The 21,880-nt window shown below is 43.0% G+C and overlaps 1 long non-coding RNA gene across 1 annotated transcript in view; it reads right to left on the bottom strand.

Moving 5' to 3' along the window:
* The window catches only part of LOC108448805, a 78,187-nt gene that overhangs the window by 8,065 nt on the left and 48,242 nt on the right, over positions 1–21,880 (bottom strand). The gene's annotated exons all lie outside the window — the stretch shown is intronic.

Below are 21,880 nucleotides of genomic sequence, written 5' to 3'. Positions count from 1 at the left end.
GAGGGAGCTGAGCCTGTTTAGTCTGGAGAAGAGAAGACTGAGAGGGACCCTCATCAATACGTACAAACATCTCAAAGGCGGGTGTCAGAAGGAAGGTGCCAAACTCTTTTCAGAGGTGCCCAATGACAGGACAAGGAGCAGTGGCTATAAACTAAAACACAAGAAGTTCCACCTCAACATGAGGAAGAACTTTTTTACATTGAGAGTGGCAAAGCCCTGGAACAGGCTGCCCAGGAAGGTTGTAGATCTCCCTCCCTGAAGATATTCCAAACCTACCTGGATGTGTTCCAGTGTAGCCTGCTCAAGGTGACCCTGCCTTGGCAGGGATGTTGGATTGGATGATCTCCAGAGGTTCCTTCCAACCCTAACGATTCTGTGATTCTGTGATCAAGTCTTGAGGTGTGGTTGACCCACTCGGGCACTTGTGATGGTTGTGTAGTGTTGTCAGTAAAGGCTCATCCAACTCAAGTATGAAGTCTTATGCTTTTGACCAAGCAGTAGTCTCGTATCTTGCATTCTCCTTCTTCCTGATCTCTTCCCTTGAGCTCTGGTTGATTTTCAAGGAAGAGGTATTTTCTTCATGCCCTTCCACATCTGTCTCATGTTTCCCCTTCTCCTCACTTATGACTGTGTTGTTTGTGCTCAAATTTTGGTGCAATGGGTCCTATGGCTGTGCTGGCCTCCTACTGTGTCATATGTCAAACTTTGGGGTCAGGGCATCATCCCCAGTCTCTCTTCTGCTGTCACAGAAAACAAAAAACTTGGGCCTTTACAACTGCATATGAAAGCAGTATCATTTTAGGAGCAGGCAGTGGTTCAGAGTTTCACATCCAAAGCATGAAACTTGATGGATTTGTCTACATTCAGGGACTTCCTGTCATCCCCAGTTTCATCCTGTTTGATACAGATCTCCTGCTGGGTGACAAGTGGTGTGAGCTTACTGCAGCAACAGAAGGTGAGGGGAATAGTTTTTTTTAATGCCCTAGGGGCACCCTTTGTCCAGATTACTCCTTTGTCCTCACTCCATATCACTGTCCTTTAAGGTTCAAAAGTTGCCATGTGTCCTCAGCATGGCTACAGGAGGGGAAAGATAAATGAGATTGTTTCTCTCCCCCAGCTGTACTGAAGCCAAATAAACTTTGCACCTTGTTGCAGACAGAATTTAGTATTTTCCTCCTGGTAGCCTGCCAAGCAGAAATCTTTACAGAAAAAGGCATGGTGATAGAAAAAGGCCAGAGCAGGAGCCTGTGTCTGTCTCCCAGGTCAGGGAAAGGTCAATGCACATTAAATGAGTATTGCTGGTGCTTCTGTTACAACAAGGCCTAAGCAGTTCAAAGCCAGGCTGCATCATCTGTGGCTGAAAATAATTTGCAGTGCTGCTTCCTGAGCAGCAGATTGGCTTCCCATTACACGGGCTAATGAGAAAGTGTCACAAGTGGTCTCAGTAATAATCTGCAGCAGACACCCTCCCGCCCCTTCTCAGCACACTTGCAGAGATTTTGATAAGAGAAAGAAAAAGAAAGAGAGAAAGAAAGAGAGAAAGAGAGAGAATAAAGAGAGAGAGAGAGAGAAAGAAAGAAAGAAAGAAAGAGAGAGAGAGAGAAAGAAAGAAAGAAAGAAAGAAAGAAAGAAAGAAAGAAAGAAAGAAAGAGAAAGAAACATGTTTTCACCGTATGTTCTTTTATATGCTGAGCCTGAATCTGCAATTCAAAGCAATGGGATCAAGAGGACTGGAAGCAAGAGGTGCAGAGGGGTGCGTGTGATTACATCACCACCCGACTGCTATTCCACTAAAGCTCTCACAAAGTGGAGCTCTTGGCTCCTAAGGGCAGTGTATTGCACATCCATGGCATCATCTGATTATACAGTGGCATTTTAGGATTTCCCAGGTAAAGGTATCTGGTTTTGAGACTAGTCTTTTTGCAACACGTCCACTCCACCTCTCCCTGGATATTCTTGCACCTAGCTGCCAGCAATAGAGCAAATGTCCTCTGATGCCTGCAGTGTCATGCTGGTTTGGAGCAGAATCTGGGTCAGGGCAGAAATGAAAAGATGCTGACCACAAATCAGTGCTCACCACTGAGCCAGCCTCCTGGTTAAGATACAGTGAAGGGAGGCACCTGACCTTCTGATTGCAACAGCATGGGGATTAATACTGGGCTGGTGTGTCAACAACAGTACTAAGCTGTTACATTACAAGCTCTTGTTGGCCATGCAATATATCTCTTTTTGAATTTGGATAGCTGAGGAGGCAGCCCAGTGCCCTCTGCCCCTTAATCCACTTTTGTTTCCAGTGCAGATCCAGGGAGGAACAGCAGCAGCCTTTGTAATATACTGCCATGATGCTGACAGGTCAAACAGCACCATGATCATAAACCACTTCTTTCCAGGGTAAGGCCAAGGTGTGCAAAGATCGATTTTCCTGCTTTGTATGCTTCCAGGAGCCTTCACTAATTGCACTCTGTTACTCATGGGCCATTGCATTAACCCTGGCTTTCTAAAGGGCCCCACCAGAATCACTGCAGACATAAAACCAGCAGACTATACCTTATTATGTATTGTACATCATGTTGCAGAGGTTATGAGAATAAGAAGGTCCTCCCTGCTGCATTCTGGGTCAAGCCAAAACCTTGGTGGAGAAGGTGAAGGGAGGATGATTTCTTTTTCCCTAAGAAAAGGTGGGCATGGTAAAGCTTTCCCAAATTAAGGGTGGGGTGGGCAGTGGGCAAAAGGGGCAGCAAGCAAGGAACAGACTGAGAAGCATGCGAGAGAAGAAGGAGGCCTGTCATGGAGGCAGGCTTACTGCCAAGCCTTAGTGGGGTATTTTTGGCTCAGGAAGGCACTGAAAGTTGAACAAGGACTGGAGGAATGTGCCTACCTTTCCAGGACCCAGTGGATAGAAGGAAGGTTGTTTACCAGCCTTTCTAGTTCATCTTTTTCAGTCACTCCACCTAAATTTTCCCCATTGAAATAATTTACCTAAGTTATTAGTTATATGTTTTATTAAGACCTGATTCTATGAGAATCTGGGATAGTCTTGTGTCTTCTGTGTGATGGATCCAGCTGGAAGAGACAGGAGATCAGAAGGTCTGCCTCAGGTCTCTAGTCTGTTTTGGACACACACAACCTGGAAAGTGTGGTGTGTTCAGTAGGGGAGGTGTTTGCTATTATCAGCATCACTTGAATAAAGAGAATACCCGCAGGGATGATGCCCTACATATGCTCACAGGGCTTCAGGGCTGCTTGTAAACTTAGGTCCCCAGTCCCTTGAATATCTTTCTGGACCACCACTGCAGTGCCATCTAAATGTCTCACCTGGGGACCTTTTCTGTGGTGTCACAGCTTAATAACTCACTGGTTCCTGGGCAGGTCTCACCCTGGTGAGGAGCCAGAAGCTTCCAGCCGAGACTGAAGGAAGCTCTGGACCCGCACACCAATTTTTCCGCAACCATAAAACAAGTCACACATTCTGAGCCCAGATAGCTAAACTAGAGCATTCTTTATGTTTAATCCTCACCAGAAGCCACAGAAAATCCAATACAACCTATGATAAATTACAGACTTCAGATGGAAGACCAAAAAGGTGCATTCTTATCACTGTGCACCTGCCTTTTTCAGCACATGCCTGATTTGGACTCAAAACTCAGTATTTCTTCCAAAAAGTAGCTTTTAACCTAAGATATGGCATGGCTCTGTTCTCCAGAGCAAGTGATTACTATTATAAACTTGAAGGGTTACTAAAAAAGTAAGCATGAAGAATTTCTGTGAGAATTTTCTTGGCCATTGGTAAAAAGTTTGCTTTAATTGGCTGTGAGTGCTGTTTCAGAAGCAGGCCAGTCTAACAGCATAAGGCTAGCTACCATCACGTCTCCTTTTTGCAAAGGGGCAGAGAAGAAACAAGACAAAGAGAGAACAGAATGAAGTGAGTGACATTAGTGACCCATCTGGTCACCTGAGTTCAGAGTGGTTCGAGATTTTGAAGACATTAATACATAGGAGTTCTATACATTAATACATATTGTACATTTAATTCTCTAATACTAGAGAGGGTTGTTTTGCCCTTTCTGTTAGATTGTAAGAAGACATAACCAGACTGTGAGTGCTGGGTCTGACTCTTCATGGGATTTTGTAAGGCTGGGTTAACCAGGAGACCCATGAAATCGGGACCTAGCATTTGGGAGGCAGCCCCTCAACTAATCTGTGCTACTATGTCGCTTAACCTCAAATCTAGAAGAGACATTGAAACCCGTAATAAAGCCCCAGGACTGGCAGTCAGGACATGTTACAGACAGGAACATCACTGGGGTCTAAGCTGTCAAAATACTAACTATGAATAATAAGAAGGGATGGTTGAAGGGAGGAAAGGTAGTAACTTTCAGGGAATAACAACACTTACAGGTTAATCCTTCTCTGCAGGTTAATCCCTCTCTGCGGGTTAATCCATCTCTATGGTCTCCTTGTCATTTAAAGTTCTCCTGCCCTTTCCACAGCATAAGAATGGGGAGCCGTAACTGCTAAGAAATAGAAAATATTTCAGCCTCTGGGATTCTGCCTGATCTGTGTCATTGCCATTAAATGTAAACTGTCCTTAAACAGGCATCTTCAATAGAAAACTACTGAGTGGGAGAGAGGGAGCTGAGACCTCCGTGGCTTGCCTTCTGGTGCTTTCTCTCTTTCAACAGTGCAGATGTTACTTTCCAGTCGGGTTTAAGAGAGAATCCCTACTGTTGAGAAGATTAAGGGATTAAACAGAAAGGGCTCCATTGCAAGAATTTCTCTTCCAGCTGGTGCTCAGTTGGGGTAGAAAGTTTTCTGAGATAGGGAGATACAGATATGTTGTGCATACAGATATATTTGGCTCCTCTGATTAATTCAATGTTAATACAGTGTCACATTTTCCCTTTGGAGAAAATTAGAGTAAGATAGTGCCACATGCTGTCAGTCTTTAGAGGAAATCTGTAGGGACAATTGAAGTCCTGAAATTATTTTTTTCAGGCTTTTAGTTTAGACTCATGGCCCTCCTCCCTTCCCCATGTAATTTTAACATTTTTTCTTTTCGTTTTATCACAAGTGTCAAAATTACAGATCTATGACTGGATAGAGTAGGTGAACTGTGAATTTTTCTCTCTTTTGCTGGGTTAAGCCCTACCTTTCAAGTTATTTTATACATAAAGACATTCAGCTGCCTCTGATCTTCATGAGCTTTCTCTTGGTTTCTTTAGAATACAGAAGTGTAGGGCTCAAGCAATCCAAAGCCCATTGAAGTGAATGGTCTGTAAAGATTAGAATGCCTCTTTCTTACCATGTCTTTTTTGGGGGCAGAGAGTGTGGCACAGAAGGCTGGGTGTATTGGGGAGGAAGAACTGTACCCAGCCTTTCCTCTTCGTCAGCTGTTACCGGATTGCTAATGCACTTTAAAGGTGGTTTGAACTTAAAAAACTCACCTAAAATACAGAAACACATCTCGTTTTGTATTACACTGAACAGGCACCCAGTGCAGTTAAGAAAGGTGTAAGAACAAACCACCAACTGGATTGACTAATCCCTGCTATGTGGGAAAACGTGCAGCTCATTGCTGGCTTTTTGGTGTAGCATTTTCTTCCCATATTCCTTGCTCTACATTATTTCTACCATGTTCCTTCTTCAGATTCACCTTTTTCCCTTCCTTCCACTTTCTTTCTAGAGGGTCTGATCAAGGAAGCCTGTTAAGGGCATTGCCAGGTTCCAGATCCAGTTTAAACGTGATTATTACTGTGGACACACCAATAACCTAATCAGTCTTCTTCCTCCATCAGACTCACATTCCCCCTATGGTTGTTTTACCTCCTAAATCTGATTTACTGGGGTAGGAAACTTCAGAATTGCAAAGTTTGTCTGCAAATGAAACAGAATGAATTCCCATCCTTTCTAAGTGCCTTGAAGGGGAATTATAAAGGCTAGTCCAGTCTCTTCTAAATGACTTATATGATTACAGGGGCAGTAGTCAGGACAAAGAGAAAAGATATCACATATTGTCTGTACAAGTCACTCGTATTTTATAGTCATTTATCCTTTACTTCATAATTGAAAAAGGAATCACCAGCACAGAAATTTCTTTCTATTTTCCTGGTAACCACAACAAAGACCTTACAGATTCAAGGTACATGGGTTCATATAACTTGAACTGGGCATGATTTAAACCAAGAAAAGGAGGGACATTCTCAGTTCTCCACTGGGCCTTTTTTAGCTGAGGTTTTACCTTTGATTTTGTTTGTTTGATTGATAGTTTTGGGGGTTTTAAATGAAAATCAGCAGAGTTACAGCGCCATTAATACTCGCATGTTTGTTGATACCATCCATGCTGTTGTGGACAGCAGCAGTGTGAGTTCTTCAGAGACCCGTGGATTCGTATTTCCCCAGCCCCACCCAATACAGCTGTCAAGCAGTAAACGAACTGGTTCCTCATGTTAGTTTAGCATTGGCTTGTGACCTATATTTTCCAGGATGCTTTATCTGCCTCCTTACCAGCACTCTGAGTCCTTCTCAGGGAAGCCCAGCCCTGCTCCTGTGGCTCCCTGTGCGCAGCCCTGGGGCCGCTGCAGCCCCCAGCCAGCTGGAGGGTCCCAGCTGGTGTGCTGCCACCACAGCCCTGCTGGGCTGGTGCTCTGCTCCGCCTGCCCCAGAGCACAGCGCTTGTCGCTCAGGGGGGACTGACACCAGCTATTAGTTGTGATGGACGCACACTTGACTAGTTCTGATAGTGGTATTTTCTTTCAGGCTGTGACATTATTTGAACAGATCACCTTTGTTTAGCACTCACTGTGCTCTCATTTGTCAAACAGTTGTCTTGAAACAATGTGACTGTACAAAGTTCCCAAATATGTCTATGTCTGAAGCAAGTTCTCTGTTTTTCAGTCCTTCAGGTGCCACTAGCAGAAGCCCAAACACTTTTGTGAAAATACAGCTTGGAAATAATTAATTCCCTGCTTGAGCACTCAAGAGGATTTTCCTTATTGTGCCTAACTGCTGGGAGCATGTTCAGCTGCAGCTCAGTCAGAGCTCTGACTGTTCCCTACCTTTTATGACAGCTATTTTTGTTAAATGGAGTTTCTGGAGGGAACATAGTAATACGGATTAGAGGATTAACCGGGCAGACCCCTGTGTAGGGTATGTTCTTGGTTTCTGCAAAATTGTCCACATTTTCCTCATTTGGCAACCCTAATGGATAAGCAAGCAAGCTTCAGAGCCATGTTGCAGCAACTGCCAGGGCAAGCAAGTTGGAACCATGTAGAAGTGCAGTCTTGCACACATAGAATCATAGAATCATCAAGGCAGGAAGAGACCTTTGGGATCGTCTGGTCCAACCGTCCACCCAGCACTGCCACTGTAACCCCTAAACCACATTTCCCAGTGCCAGATCCAGATGGCTCTCGAACACCTCCAGGGATGGCAACTCCACCACCACCCTGGGCAACCTATTCCAATGCCTGACCACCCTAAGAGTGAAAAATATTTTTCTAATGTCTAATCTGAACCTCTCCTTCTCAGTTTAAGGCCATTCCCACTAGTCCTGTCACTGCAGACATGGCAGAAGAGACCAGCTCCAAAAACCTCCTTTCAGGGAGTTGCAGAGAGCAGTGAGGTCCCCCCGAGCCTCTTCTACTTGAAATTAAACAACCCCAGCTCACTCAGCTGTTCCTCAAAAGACATATTTTCTAGACCTCTCATGAGCCTTGCTGCCCTTTGCTGGACAGGTCCAGATGTAGAGCTCAGTACCCATCAGTGCACGTCTGTGCAGTGCTGAAATGCAGCTCTGCCAATAGTAAGATGGAAGATGGAAGCAGTCAGAGAATTGCCTGCCAATGAGTACAATATGTATATTGTGGTGCCACAGTTCAGGAAGGAAACAGCTAACAACCCTTTCAGTAGCACAAAAACTAGATAACATTTTGTTACAGTACATCATGTATATCAGCAATCACAAACTCAAAGGAGTATTGAAGATATGCAGAATGGAAACCAGCTAAAGGTATCACAATACATTTTCATTCTCAGGCAGGCAATTATCTTCTCACTTTTTAAAGAAATAATGCTTTTGAATGCATCAGCAAGCTGAAAATGAAACATGTTTTCAATATCAGAGGGGACAAATTCCTGGTCAAATTGGAAATGTTTGTGTAATTTTTAAAATCTTAAGCTACTCCCACCCCTCTCCCCAAATACCCTTGATTCATTTCAAGTCCAGTAGGAATTTTTTTTTTCCTGTTGACTGCTAGAGGGCTGCTAGGGGCTACCTACAGCAACTCAAAGCAGGACTGTCACCAGCAATAAATTAGATAATCTGTGGCTTTGTTTAGGTGAGTTTAGAGATGATTTGTGGCTTTGCTGTTAACTGCCAGATGTCTTCGTACTGTGCTGGGGATGGATTCCCACAGAGGTGGGCTCACTTCTTAGAAATAGGGAAAACAGCACATTCTGGTGGGTTGTACTCTGCCTGCTCAGTATGGCTCAGTACAATGTTAACAGTAAGTGTGCACACATCAGCAGAGATGATGAACTGTCCAATAAGAGATCTCACCAGATTTTAAAGCTACTGGGCACTAAGAATGTTTGTATTTGTGGTTCCACACCACACCTGAGTGCTGTACTCTACAGAATTATCAAAGAACCTGATTAGTGTAATGAATTTTGATTCTGTCCAGAAGCTGTAACAAATCAGTTTGATGAGCCAGTATCACCTGAGGAGTATGCAGGCCCATAGTAATTCCTGGCAAAATTAGAGGAAGAAAACTGTCATTGCAGAAAAATAAACTCGCATGCTGAAATGTACACTGCACAGAGAAACTGAGCTTTGTTATTTTACTCAGCAGGATCATGTGGTGATAAAGTGGGATTGCTCTGGCATTTCAGAATTTCTGTTCTGTGTCGTAACATGGTCCTCAAAATGTCAGAGCCTTGAGGAAGTGATGGACTGGTTTCTTAGCAGGAGCAAATCCCCAGAGCTACCCTGGGTGCACTGATTTGCACCATGTGGAGATTCTGTCAAAATTTTAGACCACAAAGAAAACAATTAGGGGAACTAAGCTTATTAAATTTTAATAAAACCTTTGCTTTTGTAAAACTTACGTATTTCCTTATCTTTACTTATAAAAGGGTGCATTTGTGTAGAGAAAGGTTGGACTTTGCTAACCCCCTTTGCACAAAGCAGCACAAGCCCCTACATGGCTGTGTGTGATTATTACATTAACACATCTCTATGGTTACACCACAGAAACCTTTAAGTGTGAATGCATTTTTTCTTTTAAGTACCAAGATGTTCCTGATGGAAAAAAAATGACCTCTTCTTGGCTCCTGAGATAGAGTCAGGGATGTGATTAATGCTGACTGTATTCCACTGTTTTTCCCTGAAGACTAGCTATTAATATTTTCCAGTGATGTATGTCCTTTCACTTAACCACAAATGGGTGGTCAGCAAGGTATCTCAGCCCATATTTTGTCTTAAAAAAGCACTTTCACTGTACCATCATACATATGGCCTTTGACTTAATACCCACAGCCTGATCCCTTCCAAGAATGCGTGAATGGACACCTCATCCCATCTTACTTTTTTCCCCGGTTATCTGCTGTTTAAAGCAGATCCAACAGCCTGTGAAATGGTGGGTATTTTGAGATTTGGTATATTACTGGGTTAACTCATAGTGGCAAGTTGCTGAAAAGCTTTACTCATCGGTTACTACGTGCTCTTTGATGTATGGCCTTGCGAAGCCGGTTTGGTTTGGCTTTATTTTTGGTTCTATCAGTTGTACCATTAGGTTGGCCCAACAAAATAGCTGACATTTTCAGAAGGACCCACCTCTTATTTTCTTTTAAGCAAGCATATTAATAGAGAAGAAAGGTATCCAAGATCCAAAGCCATGCTTTATTATACAGATGCGCACAAATAAATAAAACAACACCCCGAAATGAACCACAACAAGAAAGAGCAGCCGAACAAACCAAGATGCTGATGGGTGAGACAAATTAAAATAAAAGGCTTGAAAGAAAAAATGGTTAATAGAAGTTTCCTCACTTTTCACTTTTTTTCTGTCCAGCAACTTTCTTTTTTTTTTCTCAAAGTCTATGAATTCCTTATTGCCCTCTCTAGATTCTTAGGAAAGTTTGCTATCTTCTCCAAGTGCAAATCTTTGCTTCCTGCTACAGGCAGTCCTTGTTGTCCACCCAGATACTTCTTCTGCCCTGTGGTGCTGTCCACTCTGTGCTCATGGTCTCTGCCATACTACATTGCTGCCAAGAAGGAACAAAGTTTCCTTCCTGTTGCTTCTCCAGGGGTTTCACCTCACCTGACATTCAGGACAAGCCTCTCTCAGCTGCTGCTCACTATCACAGCCTCCTTAGCAGAATATCCTGTCCTCATCCCAGGCACTATCTTGCTTAATGCTGTAGGAACATGCTATGGGAAGAAACTTTTGGCATTGGGCACTAAGCATGGGTTTATTACAATTTACTTTTGTTGTCTTCCCAATATCATTCATTATAACAACCTTGATTTCTCTTTAGATTTGATTGCAAGCTGCACAGGAGTGGGGAAATCAGCAGCTGACCAATACCCTGCACAGACAGGATCTTTGCCAGACATCCTGGGGATGTTCTCAGAAGAGATCAGGGCAGTAAAGTGACAGTGGAGGCAGCCATGAGGTAGGATTTGTGTGCAAAGGGTTCTAAAGGAGTGAGACCCGGAGTGTTGGCACAAGCAGCCTTGTGGCTTCACAAGTTAATGTCTGCCAGGGCATTTTCTGTCTCAGCTTTCTCTCTTTATATTTAAGCTTTTATATGACTCCATATCTGGAATACAAGTTCTCCAGATGCAGTGTCCCATCATTTTGTCTTGTTACTGACCTTCTGTCTCCTTTCTGCTCATCAATTCCTCATTCTGTGTCCTGGTGCCCAGAAATGGAAGTGTCCTGTTAGAGTCAATTTTAAAATGTATATTTGTCGTGGTTTAGCACAGCTTGGGTTTTAGTTAAGGAGAACTAAGTAAGTAATGGGTTTTTCAAACTAAACCACTACAATATTCTTTTAAAAATTATGTTTTATAATTTACAGTAATCTGAATGCATTTTTTGAGCCCTGCAATGATTGGACCCTCTTAGCACTAACAGATTAGCATCAAGAGCACACTTGTATATGAATTAGTATCTAGTCCTCTAATAATATCCCAAACACCCCAGTTCAGTTCTTTAAAAACATTGGTAAGCCTAAGTGTGCTGTTTTCCTTCATGCAAACAAGTGATAGAATGTAGAAACCAGTGAGCATGCCCCTGGGGTCTGGGAGTCTGGGCTTCATCAGCTCTTCAAGCAAATCTCACAGAGAAATCCACAAAGTATCAGAGTCACAGAGTCATGTATATATGCTTTTCCCCTTCAAGAGACTTCTTCTGCTCTGAAAAGCTGGGGCACAACTGTTGTACATGCAACTTCTAAAACTGCCTCTTCACCTCTTGGTGAGCGACCATTTTGACAGAAATGTCAGTATTTCTGCCTCTGAAAAATTTTGATGAAAGGAAGGGTGATAGTGTCCTCCTTTCTAAAGAGCTAACAGCAAGTGGCGTTCCTCACTCAGAAAATTTTCTTGAAAATGCCTGTCTCCCAAAGACATATAACAAATCTCCTGTTCCAGGAGGCAATTGATATCTTCATGTGGAGGGCTTAATAAATTGAAGCACAGTGGTCAGCTTCCCAGAAAAATGTCACAGAAGGGCAAGTGTCAGAGAGAAACTATAGTAACATGGGAGGCAGGTACAGAGAAGTGGCAAAGTCCAGACAAATCAATTCCTTTTTTTCAGTTTACCATCCTAAAATTGCATGAAAATGAAGGTGAGCTGAAAACCTAAAATGCTTTTGCAATAAATAAATAAGGTTTTGGAGGACCTATATATTATTTAATGGATGTGGTCTGAGCAGGTGAAGCCCAAAATTTCATTTAGTTGTGGGTTATTTCTTTGTGTTGCAAGACTTGGGACTTACGAAAACCATCTAATTAATTTATTGGGATTTTTTTTTGCCTATGATTGTTTTCTTGCAGTGTCTGCAGCCTTCCAGTGTCTGCACAGAAGTGCACAGGAGCCAGGAAAGTTAAGGCAGTTGTAAGCAAGTTCTCCTAGCCACTATGATGATACCAACGATCATATAAATCAGCCAGCTCACTCATTGATGCGAAATGGTAAAAAATAAATAAGACTTGTTTTTAACTTAGTTCACTTCAGATGGTCATAATCGAATGAGTATAAATATTAGAGATAAGGATGTTTTTCCTAAATATTGCCCAGACTATGATATTGATTTCAAAGGATGGCTCCTTACTAAAATCAGTAATTCTGCCTAACAAAATCACAGACAGCCTCATGGAGCAACAATAATATTTGGATTTATATGTTCAAAGAACCCTAGATTTAGGGTTTCCACCCATCTTAGTATATTTTAGAGGTATTTACAAACCGCAGCTAAAATTGAGGTGGTTAGATTTAGGCCCATTAAGACCACTGTTGAATTTTTAACTGGTTTGTTAAGAGTTTTTTGGGGTTTTTTATCTGCAAAGACCCAGCAGAGCTGATTTAATCGCTAACGGCAAAAGCAAGGCAGAGTGGTACGCTCCTTCTGTTGCTTTCAGAATCGATAATGTCATCTGCTGCATCAGAAGAAACGTAAATCCTTAAATTTAGATGTCTGGAGCACAGTTTAGCTGTTCCTGTCTTACTCTGGTATTTGAAATACTTTGCAATGTGAACACTCAGGACTGATGTCTGCTTCCTAATGTACCCAGTGCTAGATGTACCCTGTGCTCTCTCTGTTAACAATCCTTTAGTAGGTTTTTTAGCACTTGGTGCCCTCCGAGCAGGCAAGGCTGTGTGGAAGACCACAGAAAGTAGATTTGGCCAAGATTTTTATAGAAGATGCAAATATTTTAGGGTTGTTGAGTAACATTTTATGTCGCAATGAAAAAGACAAGCTATGTTTACCCTTTAGAAATAACAGATGGTTATTGTAGGGTGTGGGGAGAACAAACACAGAGGAATGGGTTGTTTCCAATGGCGATTTTAGCATACATGGAAATTAGAAATATGTGGGGATGAAGGTGAAAAAGTAAGTTCTAAGGAGGCAACATGGTCACACACAACGTATTATTCTGCACACGAATTCTCAGTTTGGAGCCATGTTCATTCATGTTTTCTTTTGAACACCCAACCTGGACTTCCAAACAGATGCATGAACATATGGCAGTCTTGTGTCTTTAATGTCTTTAGATGCTAAATTGCATTCCAAGAAGCTTAAACTACCTGAAGTCCCATCTTCAGAATAAACTTTCCTGGGAAAGGAGTTGTAGCGGGCTATTCTGCGGTGATAGTGGGAAATGACTGACTTGTGGGCAAAAGAGGAAGGATGAGACACAAGAAAGTGTCTTAAGGTATCATTCATTAGAGGAAACATGGGAAATTTTTGAATTCTTCTTCAGAGGCTTAGACCTACCATGTAAACATTAGGAAAATTCCATTAATACACTCAAGTTCTCGATTACTAGCTTGATTCTTACCTCATGAAGCTGTCAAGGTTTCCAGATCCCAAGCCACTATCTCCACCAGAAGCAGAGCTTCCTTGTTCCGCTTTCTCATAACAGAGCAGATGCCAGGCTGGGTCTCTGCTGAGGCAAGAAAGCTTGCAGGGAGTCCAAACCTGGTGCAGGCACAACCCTAATGGCTACAGGGTGTGCTGCAGGATACAGGAAATAGGGCCCATTTCTTCTGCTCACTCAAGTGCTAATTCTCTTCAATGAGAAATTAAAAGAATAAGATCTATGTGAACAGGGGAATACAAGTTGAAATGGGGTTGACCCACTTTCTTTCTTTTCTTATGCAGCACCTCCTAAATCATGCCAGGGAAGATGGATTATACTTTCAGTCATGAGATAAACCTGTAAACTAGTTCTTGTCTGCAGCACTTGTGTATTATAGATCTTGTGTCTCCTGAAAGATGAATAATTACAGTCCCTGGGGAGACTTTTTTTTAAAATGCAGTCATCATGGATTCTGCAGTGTGGGATAGCTGTATGGACAACGATGATAAAATGAACGGCCTTCTTGTCCCCAAAAGGCATGAAAGTGAAATGGGAAGAAAAAACAGCTCTCATTAGATTAATGAGCAAGGCTTCCAATTTCTGGACAAGTTTCTGTTTCCTTTGCTTTGATAAAATAAATACCATTTGATAAGGACAACCAAGTACCATCAAATCAAACTGTGGCATTAACCAACTGCATATTGAAAGATATTATTAAGTCTGATTTAAAGCAGACTTCTCCCAAAACAATGTCCTATGGAAAGAATGGATCCTTCCAAATAAATTGAGTGAATTTTATTTGCCTCTTTTCCTGTTTGGCAATCTGTCTTCACTGACAACTTGGTGAATCAGATAACAAAACCTAATGAGTTGTGCATCATAAATCTGTAATGTATCTCATGGAAGAATTCTTCCACGTGCATGTGACAATTACCCTATATTTAGAATTTTGGGCATACCCATTATCTAAGTGCTACACAAAGAAGAGTTTATAAGAATTCTCTTTGAGCATATGCTCTGAATATAACATTCAGAGGTGCTACGTAGGGTCTCTTTTCAGAAACCTTTTTGAAGTGTGTATTGTAAAGAAAGTAGTGCAGAAGACACAGCCATGGTTATGAAGCAAATGAGCTTTTCAAGTTGAGGCATCTTTTGGGGTAGATGCAGAGTTGATTGCTACCACACAAGGAAAAATCACTAAGTGATACTTCTCTGTCTGCCTCTGTTTGGTGCCACTGAACCAGGTAGTTTCATTACTGGTGCAGCTGTACTCCAACTTTGCTGCTCTTCGTGGTACTAACAGGCATACTGGTGTCAGAGACTGAAAACAGTTCATGCCTCTAACACTGATATAAAGTTTTGCTCATTATAAAGAAGCTACAACTGAAGAAGCCTCCCTGAAGAGTGGGACTTTGGACTGAAAGTCAAACTGTTGATTAGATAAAGGGAAACACATTGGTCAGTCACCTCAGGCTGAGGGAAAGGTTTGCATCCACAAAAGGCCAAAGCCACCTGCTGCAACTATCCCTGGCTGAGTTTGGGGTGGGGGGAGAGCACAGCTCACAGAAGCCAGGTTTACACAGACTCCCCCCAACCGAGGTGGGAGGAGGAGATTTGGTGTGCATGGTGTAACCTCTGGTGAGAGGCAACAAACAACCATCCTCCCATTACACAAACTGGCCCAGCTGTGGAACCCCCAACCCCACAGGGCACATCCACGGGACTTTCACATGAGAGGCTTGGCCCCACAGGGCTGCACGTGGTGCAACAGACCCAGAGTCTGCTGTGAGAGACTGACCCCACCCCAGGGGGACATGGCCGGACGTGCCTGCCTAGCCTGAGCATGTACACCCGTGGGACTCTGTGCCTTCTGGGGGACCTTCACCACCAAGAAGACCAGCTGGAGAGGATCAACAGGACATCTTGGGGTCCACGGAGTGGTGATCTTTTCCTTATTCTGTCCCTGTCACTCTTTCTGTCCCCCCCACCTATTTTCTACTTCTTTCTTTCTCTCTCTCTCTCTTTCTCTCTCTCATATTTACCATCAAATAAAACCCTTACTATTGTCACTGGCATATGGTCTCGTTTGCACCTTAATTCAGGCAGAGGCATTTCTAAGAACCTTAAAACTGAATCATAACAAATGGTCACAGAGACCCAGCTACCCTCCCACCAAGAGATGCCATGCTCTCAAAAGGAAACAGAATACAGTCAGGCTTAAATTGCCTTTGCCTACCAACAATATTTGCCATCATGCTCCATTTTACAAAGAATCAGACATTGCTTCGTCAATGCATTGGCCTAGGATTGATCTGGGTAGCACAAAGGAGACAAGATTTAATAACTATGCAAGTCAAAATGACCTTTCCAGAAAGGTGACAACAGCTACAAGTGCATAGAGACACAGAGCTTGAAATCTTTGCACATATGCAAGGAAAGCTCACCATTTTGCCCCTGGCGTTTGGGCTCAAAGTGGGAAAAGGACCAGAGATGTCTTCAACTACCTCATTAATTGAAAGCACAGCTACTCTCCCAGGGGTTGGGTAGGGTGTTTGTCACTCTCCAGCTTAAATGATATATTTCAAAGCCACTGTTGTTAGCTTCCAACAATGCCTCAACCTTGAAAAGAGTTTCTGTGCAGAAAAACTTGAAACAGTAAAGCATCTTCTAGCTCTAGGAAGACAAAAGATGATCAGCATTTACAAAGATTAGAGCACAGACACAATAGGGTGCTGTTCAGGACATGCATTTATATTTTTATTACTGCTTGTATTGTTGCTACCACCAGTACTTTTGTTGTTATCATCATGAAGGCAAACACAAAAGGCCTGTAAATATGCTCCTGGATATACAATACCTTATCTCTCCAGAATGACAATGATTGTACAGAAATGGAAGGGAAAACAGCACTATGAAGTCCCAGCATTTGAGCTCCATCAGTCCTTAGGCAGTGACTGAGACCAATCCAAAAAACCAGGATGCACTGATTAGACATGAGAACATAAAAAGCACATACCTGCTAAAGCTTCAAACATAGAAACCAAATAAGGTCTTGTCCAACTTTTATCATGTTACGCAATACAAAATTGCCAGAACAAGCACTAATAGAGTATATTTGAACTGATCATTGCACCCTTTTTATCTACACACAGCATTGAAAATTCATATCAATATCACTTTAGGTCAGAATCAATAGCAAAACTCGAAGCTCTTTCAGCTTGTCCTAGTATTAAGACTAGCTGTAAAAAATCTAAACCTTTTCATTATATCTCTTAGGTCACAAAATCCTGGCTTAAGACAATTAGAACCCTAAGTCCTAATGTTATATCAAGTGCCAGCATTGACTTGATGTGGTGGTGGTTTTTCTCCCAGTGTCTCTGGCCATGGTCCATTTCCTGGTGGTAAGCTGTCCCACACGGTTTTAGAAAATAGCATTTAACCATTCAATATTTCGCTTGTCGACATTGTGTCATGAAGCAGTGTTCTGTCAAGCAGTTTGAAAAGGGCAATAGCTTGCAGAGTGCAGACAAAAAAACCCCAACAAACAAATAAAAGAAAAAGATTAATCACAAGAAAAAAAAAAGATTTGCAAAATCCCCCAAATTCTGGAGCTTTTGACTTTTTTATCCCAGTGAGTCATAAAAGATGTCCCAGAATGGACAAGTTCAGGGCCTGACAGGACACTGCATAGTTGCTCTAGAAAAAGACTTGCCCAAATATGTGCAGCCTTCTGTAGTCCAAGCCAAGAGTGGAGACTCCTCCATCCAGCTCTGCTTCCCACAGTCCCTCCATGTTCCCAGGGTGGGGATCCCACAGAAGAAGCAACCCTCAGCTGGCACCAGGTGGAGAGAAGGGAAGAAAAGTGTCAAGAAATGGTGGACTAGCGTGCAGCCAGATTGTTTTAGATGTTTGAGGGGCATTTCTGCTACAATGGGAGTCATAATATTAAGTGAAGAAAGGAAAAGGGATTGTGTAAGAGTTTCCTGTGAGGTGTGTGAGACAGGAGAAGTGGCTTTAAAAATTCCTGTGAGCTGAGAAACTATGTCCAGTTCTCATCATTATGATTACTCTTCTAAGAGCTGCAATAGAAAAGCTGCTAGCAGAACTGTGGGAGTAAGCTGGAGTGGCCATCAGAGAGGTGAGCAGCAGGAGGAGCGAGGGAGCGGGTAATAGAAATAGGTCACTCCATCAGATCAGATCAGTCTAAATCAGGCCTCGCACCTTGTCAGAAGTTAATAGTCTCAGACTGAGAGGGAACGTTACAGCATGATGGGAAAAGCAACCCACCAGCCTCCTCCAGAAGACTTCAGTTTGTTTGAGCTGTAGATACATTTTACCAATTATTTATTGCAACTCTACCTTGTCAGAGAAGTTTTTTCTCCCTTAAGTAAGAATATTTCATGTCAGCAATTTGTTCCCTGTTTGCAATGGATTCAGCTCTTCAAGCATGAGAAAGTGCACTACAGTTTTTCTAGATTTTCTGGGGTGCACTTCCCTAAAATTTGTGCACTGTGTCTGTAGCTGCCAACTGAGTCTTGGTAGGAGGGATCCACACCCCTAGTTTTGGAGGCTACCCGCTTTGCATGCACTCACCTGTTATTAGTGGAAAATTTTGCCCTAAGGTTTATCAAACTTGAGAAGAATTGCAACCATTCACAAGCCAGGAACTACTATTGCCCTTCTCTGCATATCCTGGGTTGCCAAGGTCACCAGGGAATAGGCGAGCAAAAGTAGTCTCACCAGGGCCATTCCTCTGCTGACCATGTCCAAAGGAAGAGGCTCAATCTTTTTCTTTCAGCACGCTCTCAAGATCATAGTGCAGTTTCCCTAGCAAAAATTATGTTCTATCCTAAGTATTTAGTTCCTGGATTTCACTTGTGGCTGACTACCTTCCTTGCTTAGTAGGATGCAGTAGGGGAAGGTGGTGCCTGGGCCTTGCAAGGGAGACTCAGACTTCAGTCAGTCACAGCACTTCTATGTCAGCCATGGTGGTCTTACAGTCTCAGCCCACCACTTTAATTTTCAAGGTTTTTTTGAGAGCTCATGTTTAAGGAAACAGGAAGGGGTGGAATATCTATGTGGTCTTGCCTGCTTTATCAATATATAAAATATCATCGTGCCAGATGTAACATGCCCTGCAATATAGGTGATGAATTGTTATATAAAGTGATGGAGAGAGAGGAAAAAAGGGGGAGAAAGACTGCTAGTGCCAAACTTGTGGATTCTGGAATTTTCAAGATGAGGACAAGGCTCCTAGATGAGGACAAGACGCCTAGATGAAGGGAAGGGAAGGGAAGGGAAGGGAAGGGAAGGGAAGGGAAGGGAAGATAAATGTTCCCAGGAAGGGATATTCTTAAATTTCTGTGTCCTGCTGTTCAGAGAAGTATGTTTTGTTTTGCTTTATTCTGTTTTCAACACAATACTGCTTTCAGTTGTTGATGTGGCTGCTGTTAAATTCCATCCTACCCTGCAGACATTGCCTTCATCTCTGAAACAGGCATGCCTGAGCCCATCTGGGTGTGGGAGGACACTAGCCTCCTAACACATTTTACCAAAATCAGGTACTGACCTGTAAAAATAAAACAGAATCCCAGATACTATATTTTCATGCATGGCCTTTGTCTTATCATGCTGCTCCTCCTTGCCCCTCCCATTTTAGTATGCAAGGTAGGGAGGTGCTTGTATAGTCTCTAATATTTTAAAACACATCAAAAGTGCTATATAGCAATAGAAGAAGGTACATATGCGTTTGTGTGTGTGTGTGTGCACCCATCACCCTTACCTACCAGATTAAATATACATGAGGGTCACTCAAGTGTTTTATCAGTTCTTTCCACTGGCTGAGCCTGCAAAAATGCTCTTGTAGATTATTGGGTAGAATTGTGTGCTTTGGAGGTAAAGGGCATAAATATTTTGACTGCATCCTGCATGCATATATTCATCCTGAGTATAGTTACATCAATTATTTTACCATCTGAACTCACTCAGCTGAAGAGTTCTCTTATTTGTATGAGCATCTAGTATAGGGAGTGAATTTTCTTTGACTGTTTTGATACAGTCCACTAAAGGAAGAGGTTAAGGTGGTAAACACGGCACAAACTATACATGTGCTCAGGTCTGCAGAAAGATGTGCAGGGAAATGAGTGAATAACACCACCCCAGGGAGCTGCAGGGAGCATTAATTCATGTGCTCTTCTGCTAGCTGCTGCTGATCGTATCCCCAGTGGAAATACTCCAGGTCACTGAAGAGGTGAGCCCTTATCACTTCCCCAGAGCACGGCAGTCGCTTTGCATCTCCCTGCTCCAGATGGGGCAAGTCAGAAGAGTCTTGGAAAGGATGTAACTGTCAGGAGCACCAACCTGGTGGCAGTTGAGTTATTACAGGAAAATGGAGTACAAGCCTTGCAATAAGCCCAGTAAAAGCCAAAGGGGAGCATCATTAAAAGGTGCATTGTTACAGACACTTTGCAGAGTGGTGCTCCCCTGAGGGGAGAAGAGCCCTGACCAAAGCTTTGTCTTTCTTGCCTAAGATGGATTGGCAAGGAGACACAATCTAGAAAAAGTTAGACCCAAGATTAATAGCAAAATCACGGTTAGTAACTTCACAGAGCAAATCCACAAGATAATTTATGACAGCAAAGGAAGGAAGGGTATGTACCGTGGTAAGTGTCTGTATAAAAGAAGGGCAGTTCTGCAAAACAGGCTTATAAATACGAAAAATGAAAAATGAGGAGATTTTTACATGTCCATAGTTGAGGAGATTTGAAGGCACAACTCATTCTTTATTTTTTACAGAAACAGCTCTCCATTAACTCTTCACAAGGGTTGGTTGCCTCTACAAGGAGATTTTTTGGATTTTTTTCTTAGTTGCTTTCCTAGGAATAGAGTCACTCACACCTCAGTGGCATCAGCTTGATGTTTGATATGTGTAGGCAACTGGGAGCCAAAAGTGGACCCATGCCACTTTGCTTTTTCTCTTGGGTGGTTGAGAGACCAAATGACACCAAATCAGGGTACAAAATCCTTCACAGACCAGGGCATTTAGAACTAGAAGGTTTATATATTGGCATAATTGCTGATCATTTCATCACACTTCAGTGCCTGCTTTACCTTTGATGGCAGCAGGCTAACCTCGAACATCCTGGTAAAGAAGAGACACTAGGTGGGTTGATTCAGCCCTCTAGGTTTGCTTGAAACAAGCCTAGTGGCTTTCTCTCAGTGTCTCAGGACACCTTCCCTGTGGACCAGAAGCTCAGGTGAGCTTCTCCTTGTCATGCTCATTCAGCCATGCAGCTTTGAGTGGGGAAGAGCAAAGCAATTTCCCTTGCTAATACTTGTCATTACCCCAGACTTCCAGAGAACAGACTTTGGCCTCTCCAGGGATCTGCTTGATAGAGCACTGTGGGATAAAGCCTTGGAGAGAAGAGGGGCCCAAGAGAGCTGGTTGATATTCAAGAATCACCTCCTCCAAGCTCAGGAGAGATGCATGCCAACAAGGAGGAAGTCAAGACAAAAATGCCAGAAGGTCTGCATGGACAAAAAGTTTGCTCCTGAACAAACTCTAACACAAAACAGGAAGCAAGGACAGGTAGCCTGAGAGGAACAGAAGAAATTGTTCAATCAGCCAGGTATCAGATTATGAAAGCTAAAATCCTGATAGAATTGAATCTGGCCAGGGCTGTCAAGGGCAACAAGAAAAGCTTCTATAGGTGTTGCTATGATCCAGCCCGCTGCGGGGCTGGGGCAGAGAGATGCCAATCAATCCCAGCCCATCCCCTGGATCGAGTTTCCCGAAGAGGCAGACTCAGAGGTCGAGGGGTGGCTCAGAAGCCTAAGCCGCACCCCCTGGGCGGTGCCCGGATCCAAGCCACCTCCCCCGGTTCGGGAAAATTTTTGGTCGCTCGGTTGTTCGCTGGTTCTTTGTTATAACTCCCACCTACCGGTTTCCCCCGTTGGTTCTTGCTCAGTTGTATTCTCCCCCTGCCTTGTAACTCATTGGTTGTTTTCCCCTTTCACCGGGGCTTTCAAACTCTCTATAAAAACTGAGGACAAGCCAAAGGGGAGGTTCCCATCACATTCCATCCCTTCTGAGCTTGTTCGGGTTGCAAAACTTCTAACAATAAACCTGTTAGGAGTCAGACCAGAACAGCCTCTCTCTTCCTTTGTCTCCGAGCTAACGTGAGCCGGTACCATCAGCTCCTGCTGTGTTTCCCTCTGCAAAGAAGCCAGCGAGGCAACAAAGCCAGCAGCACCTTTCCTGATGCCAAAGTTGCTTCTGCGATGCACCGGAGT

The sequence above is a fragment of the Corvus brachyrhynchos genome, unplaced genomic scaffold (genome assembly GCF_000691975.1).
Source record: "Corvus brachyrhynchos isolate BGI_N302 unplaced genomic scaffold, ASM69197v1 scaffold87, whole genome shotgun sequence".
NCBI lineage: Eukaryota > Metazoa > Chordata > Aves > Passeriformes > Corvidae > Corvus > Corvus brachyrhynchos.
Note: the sequence above shows the minus strand (reverse complement) of the source record. Positions and strands in the feature narration are given on the sequence as shown.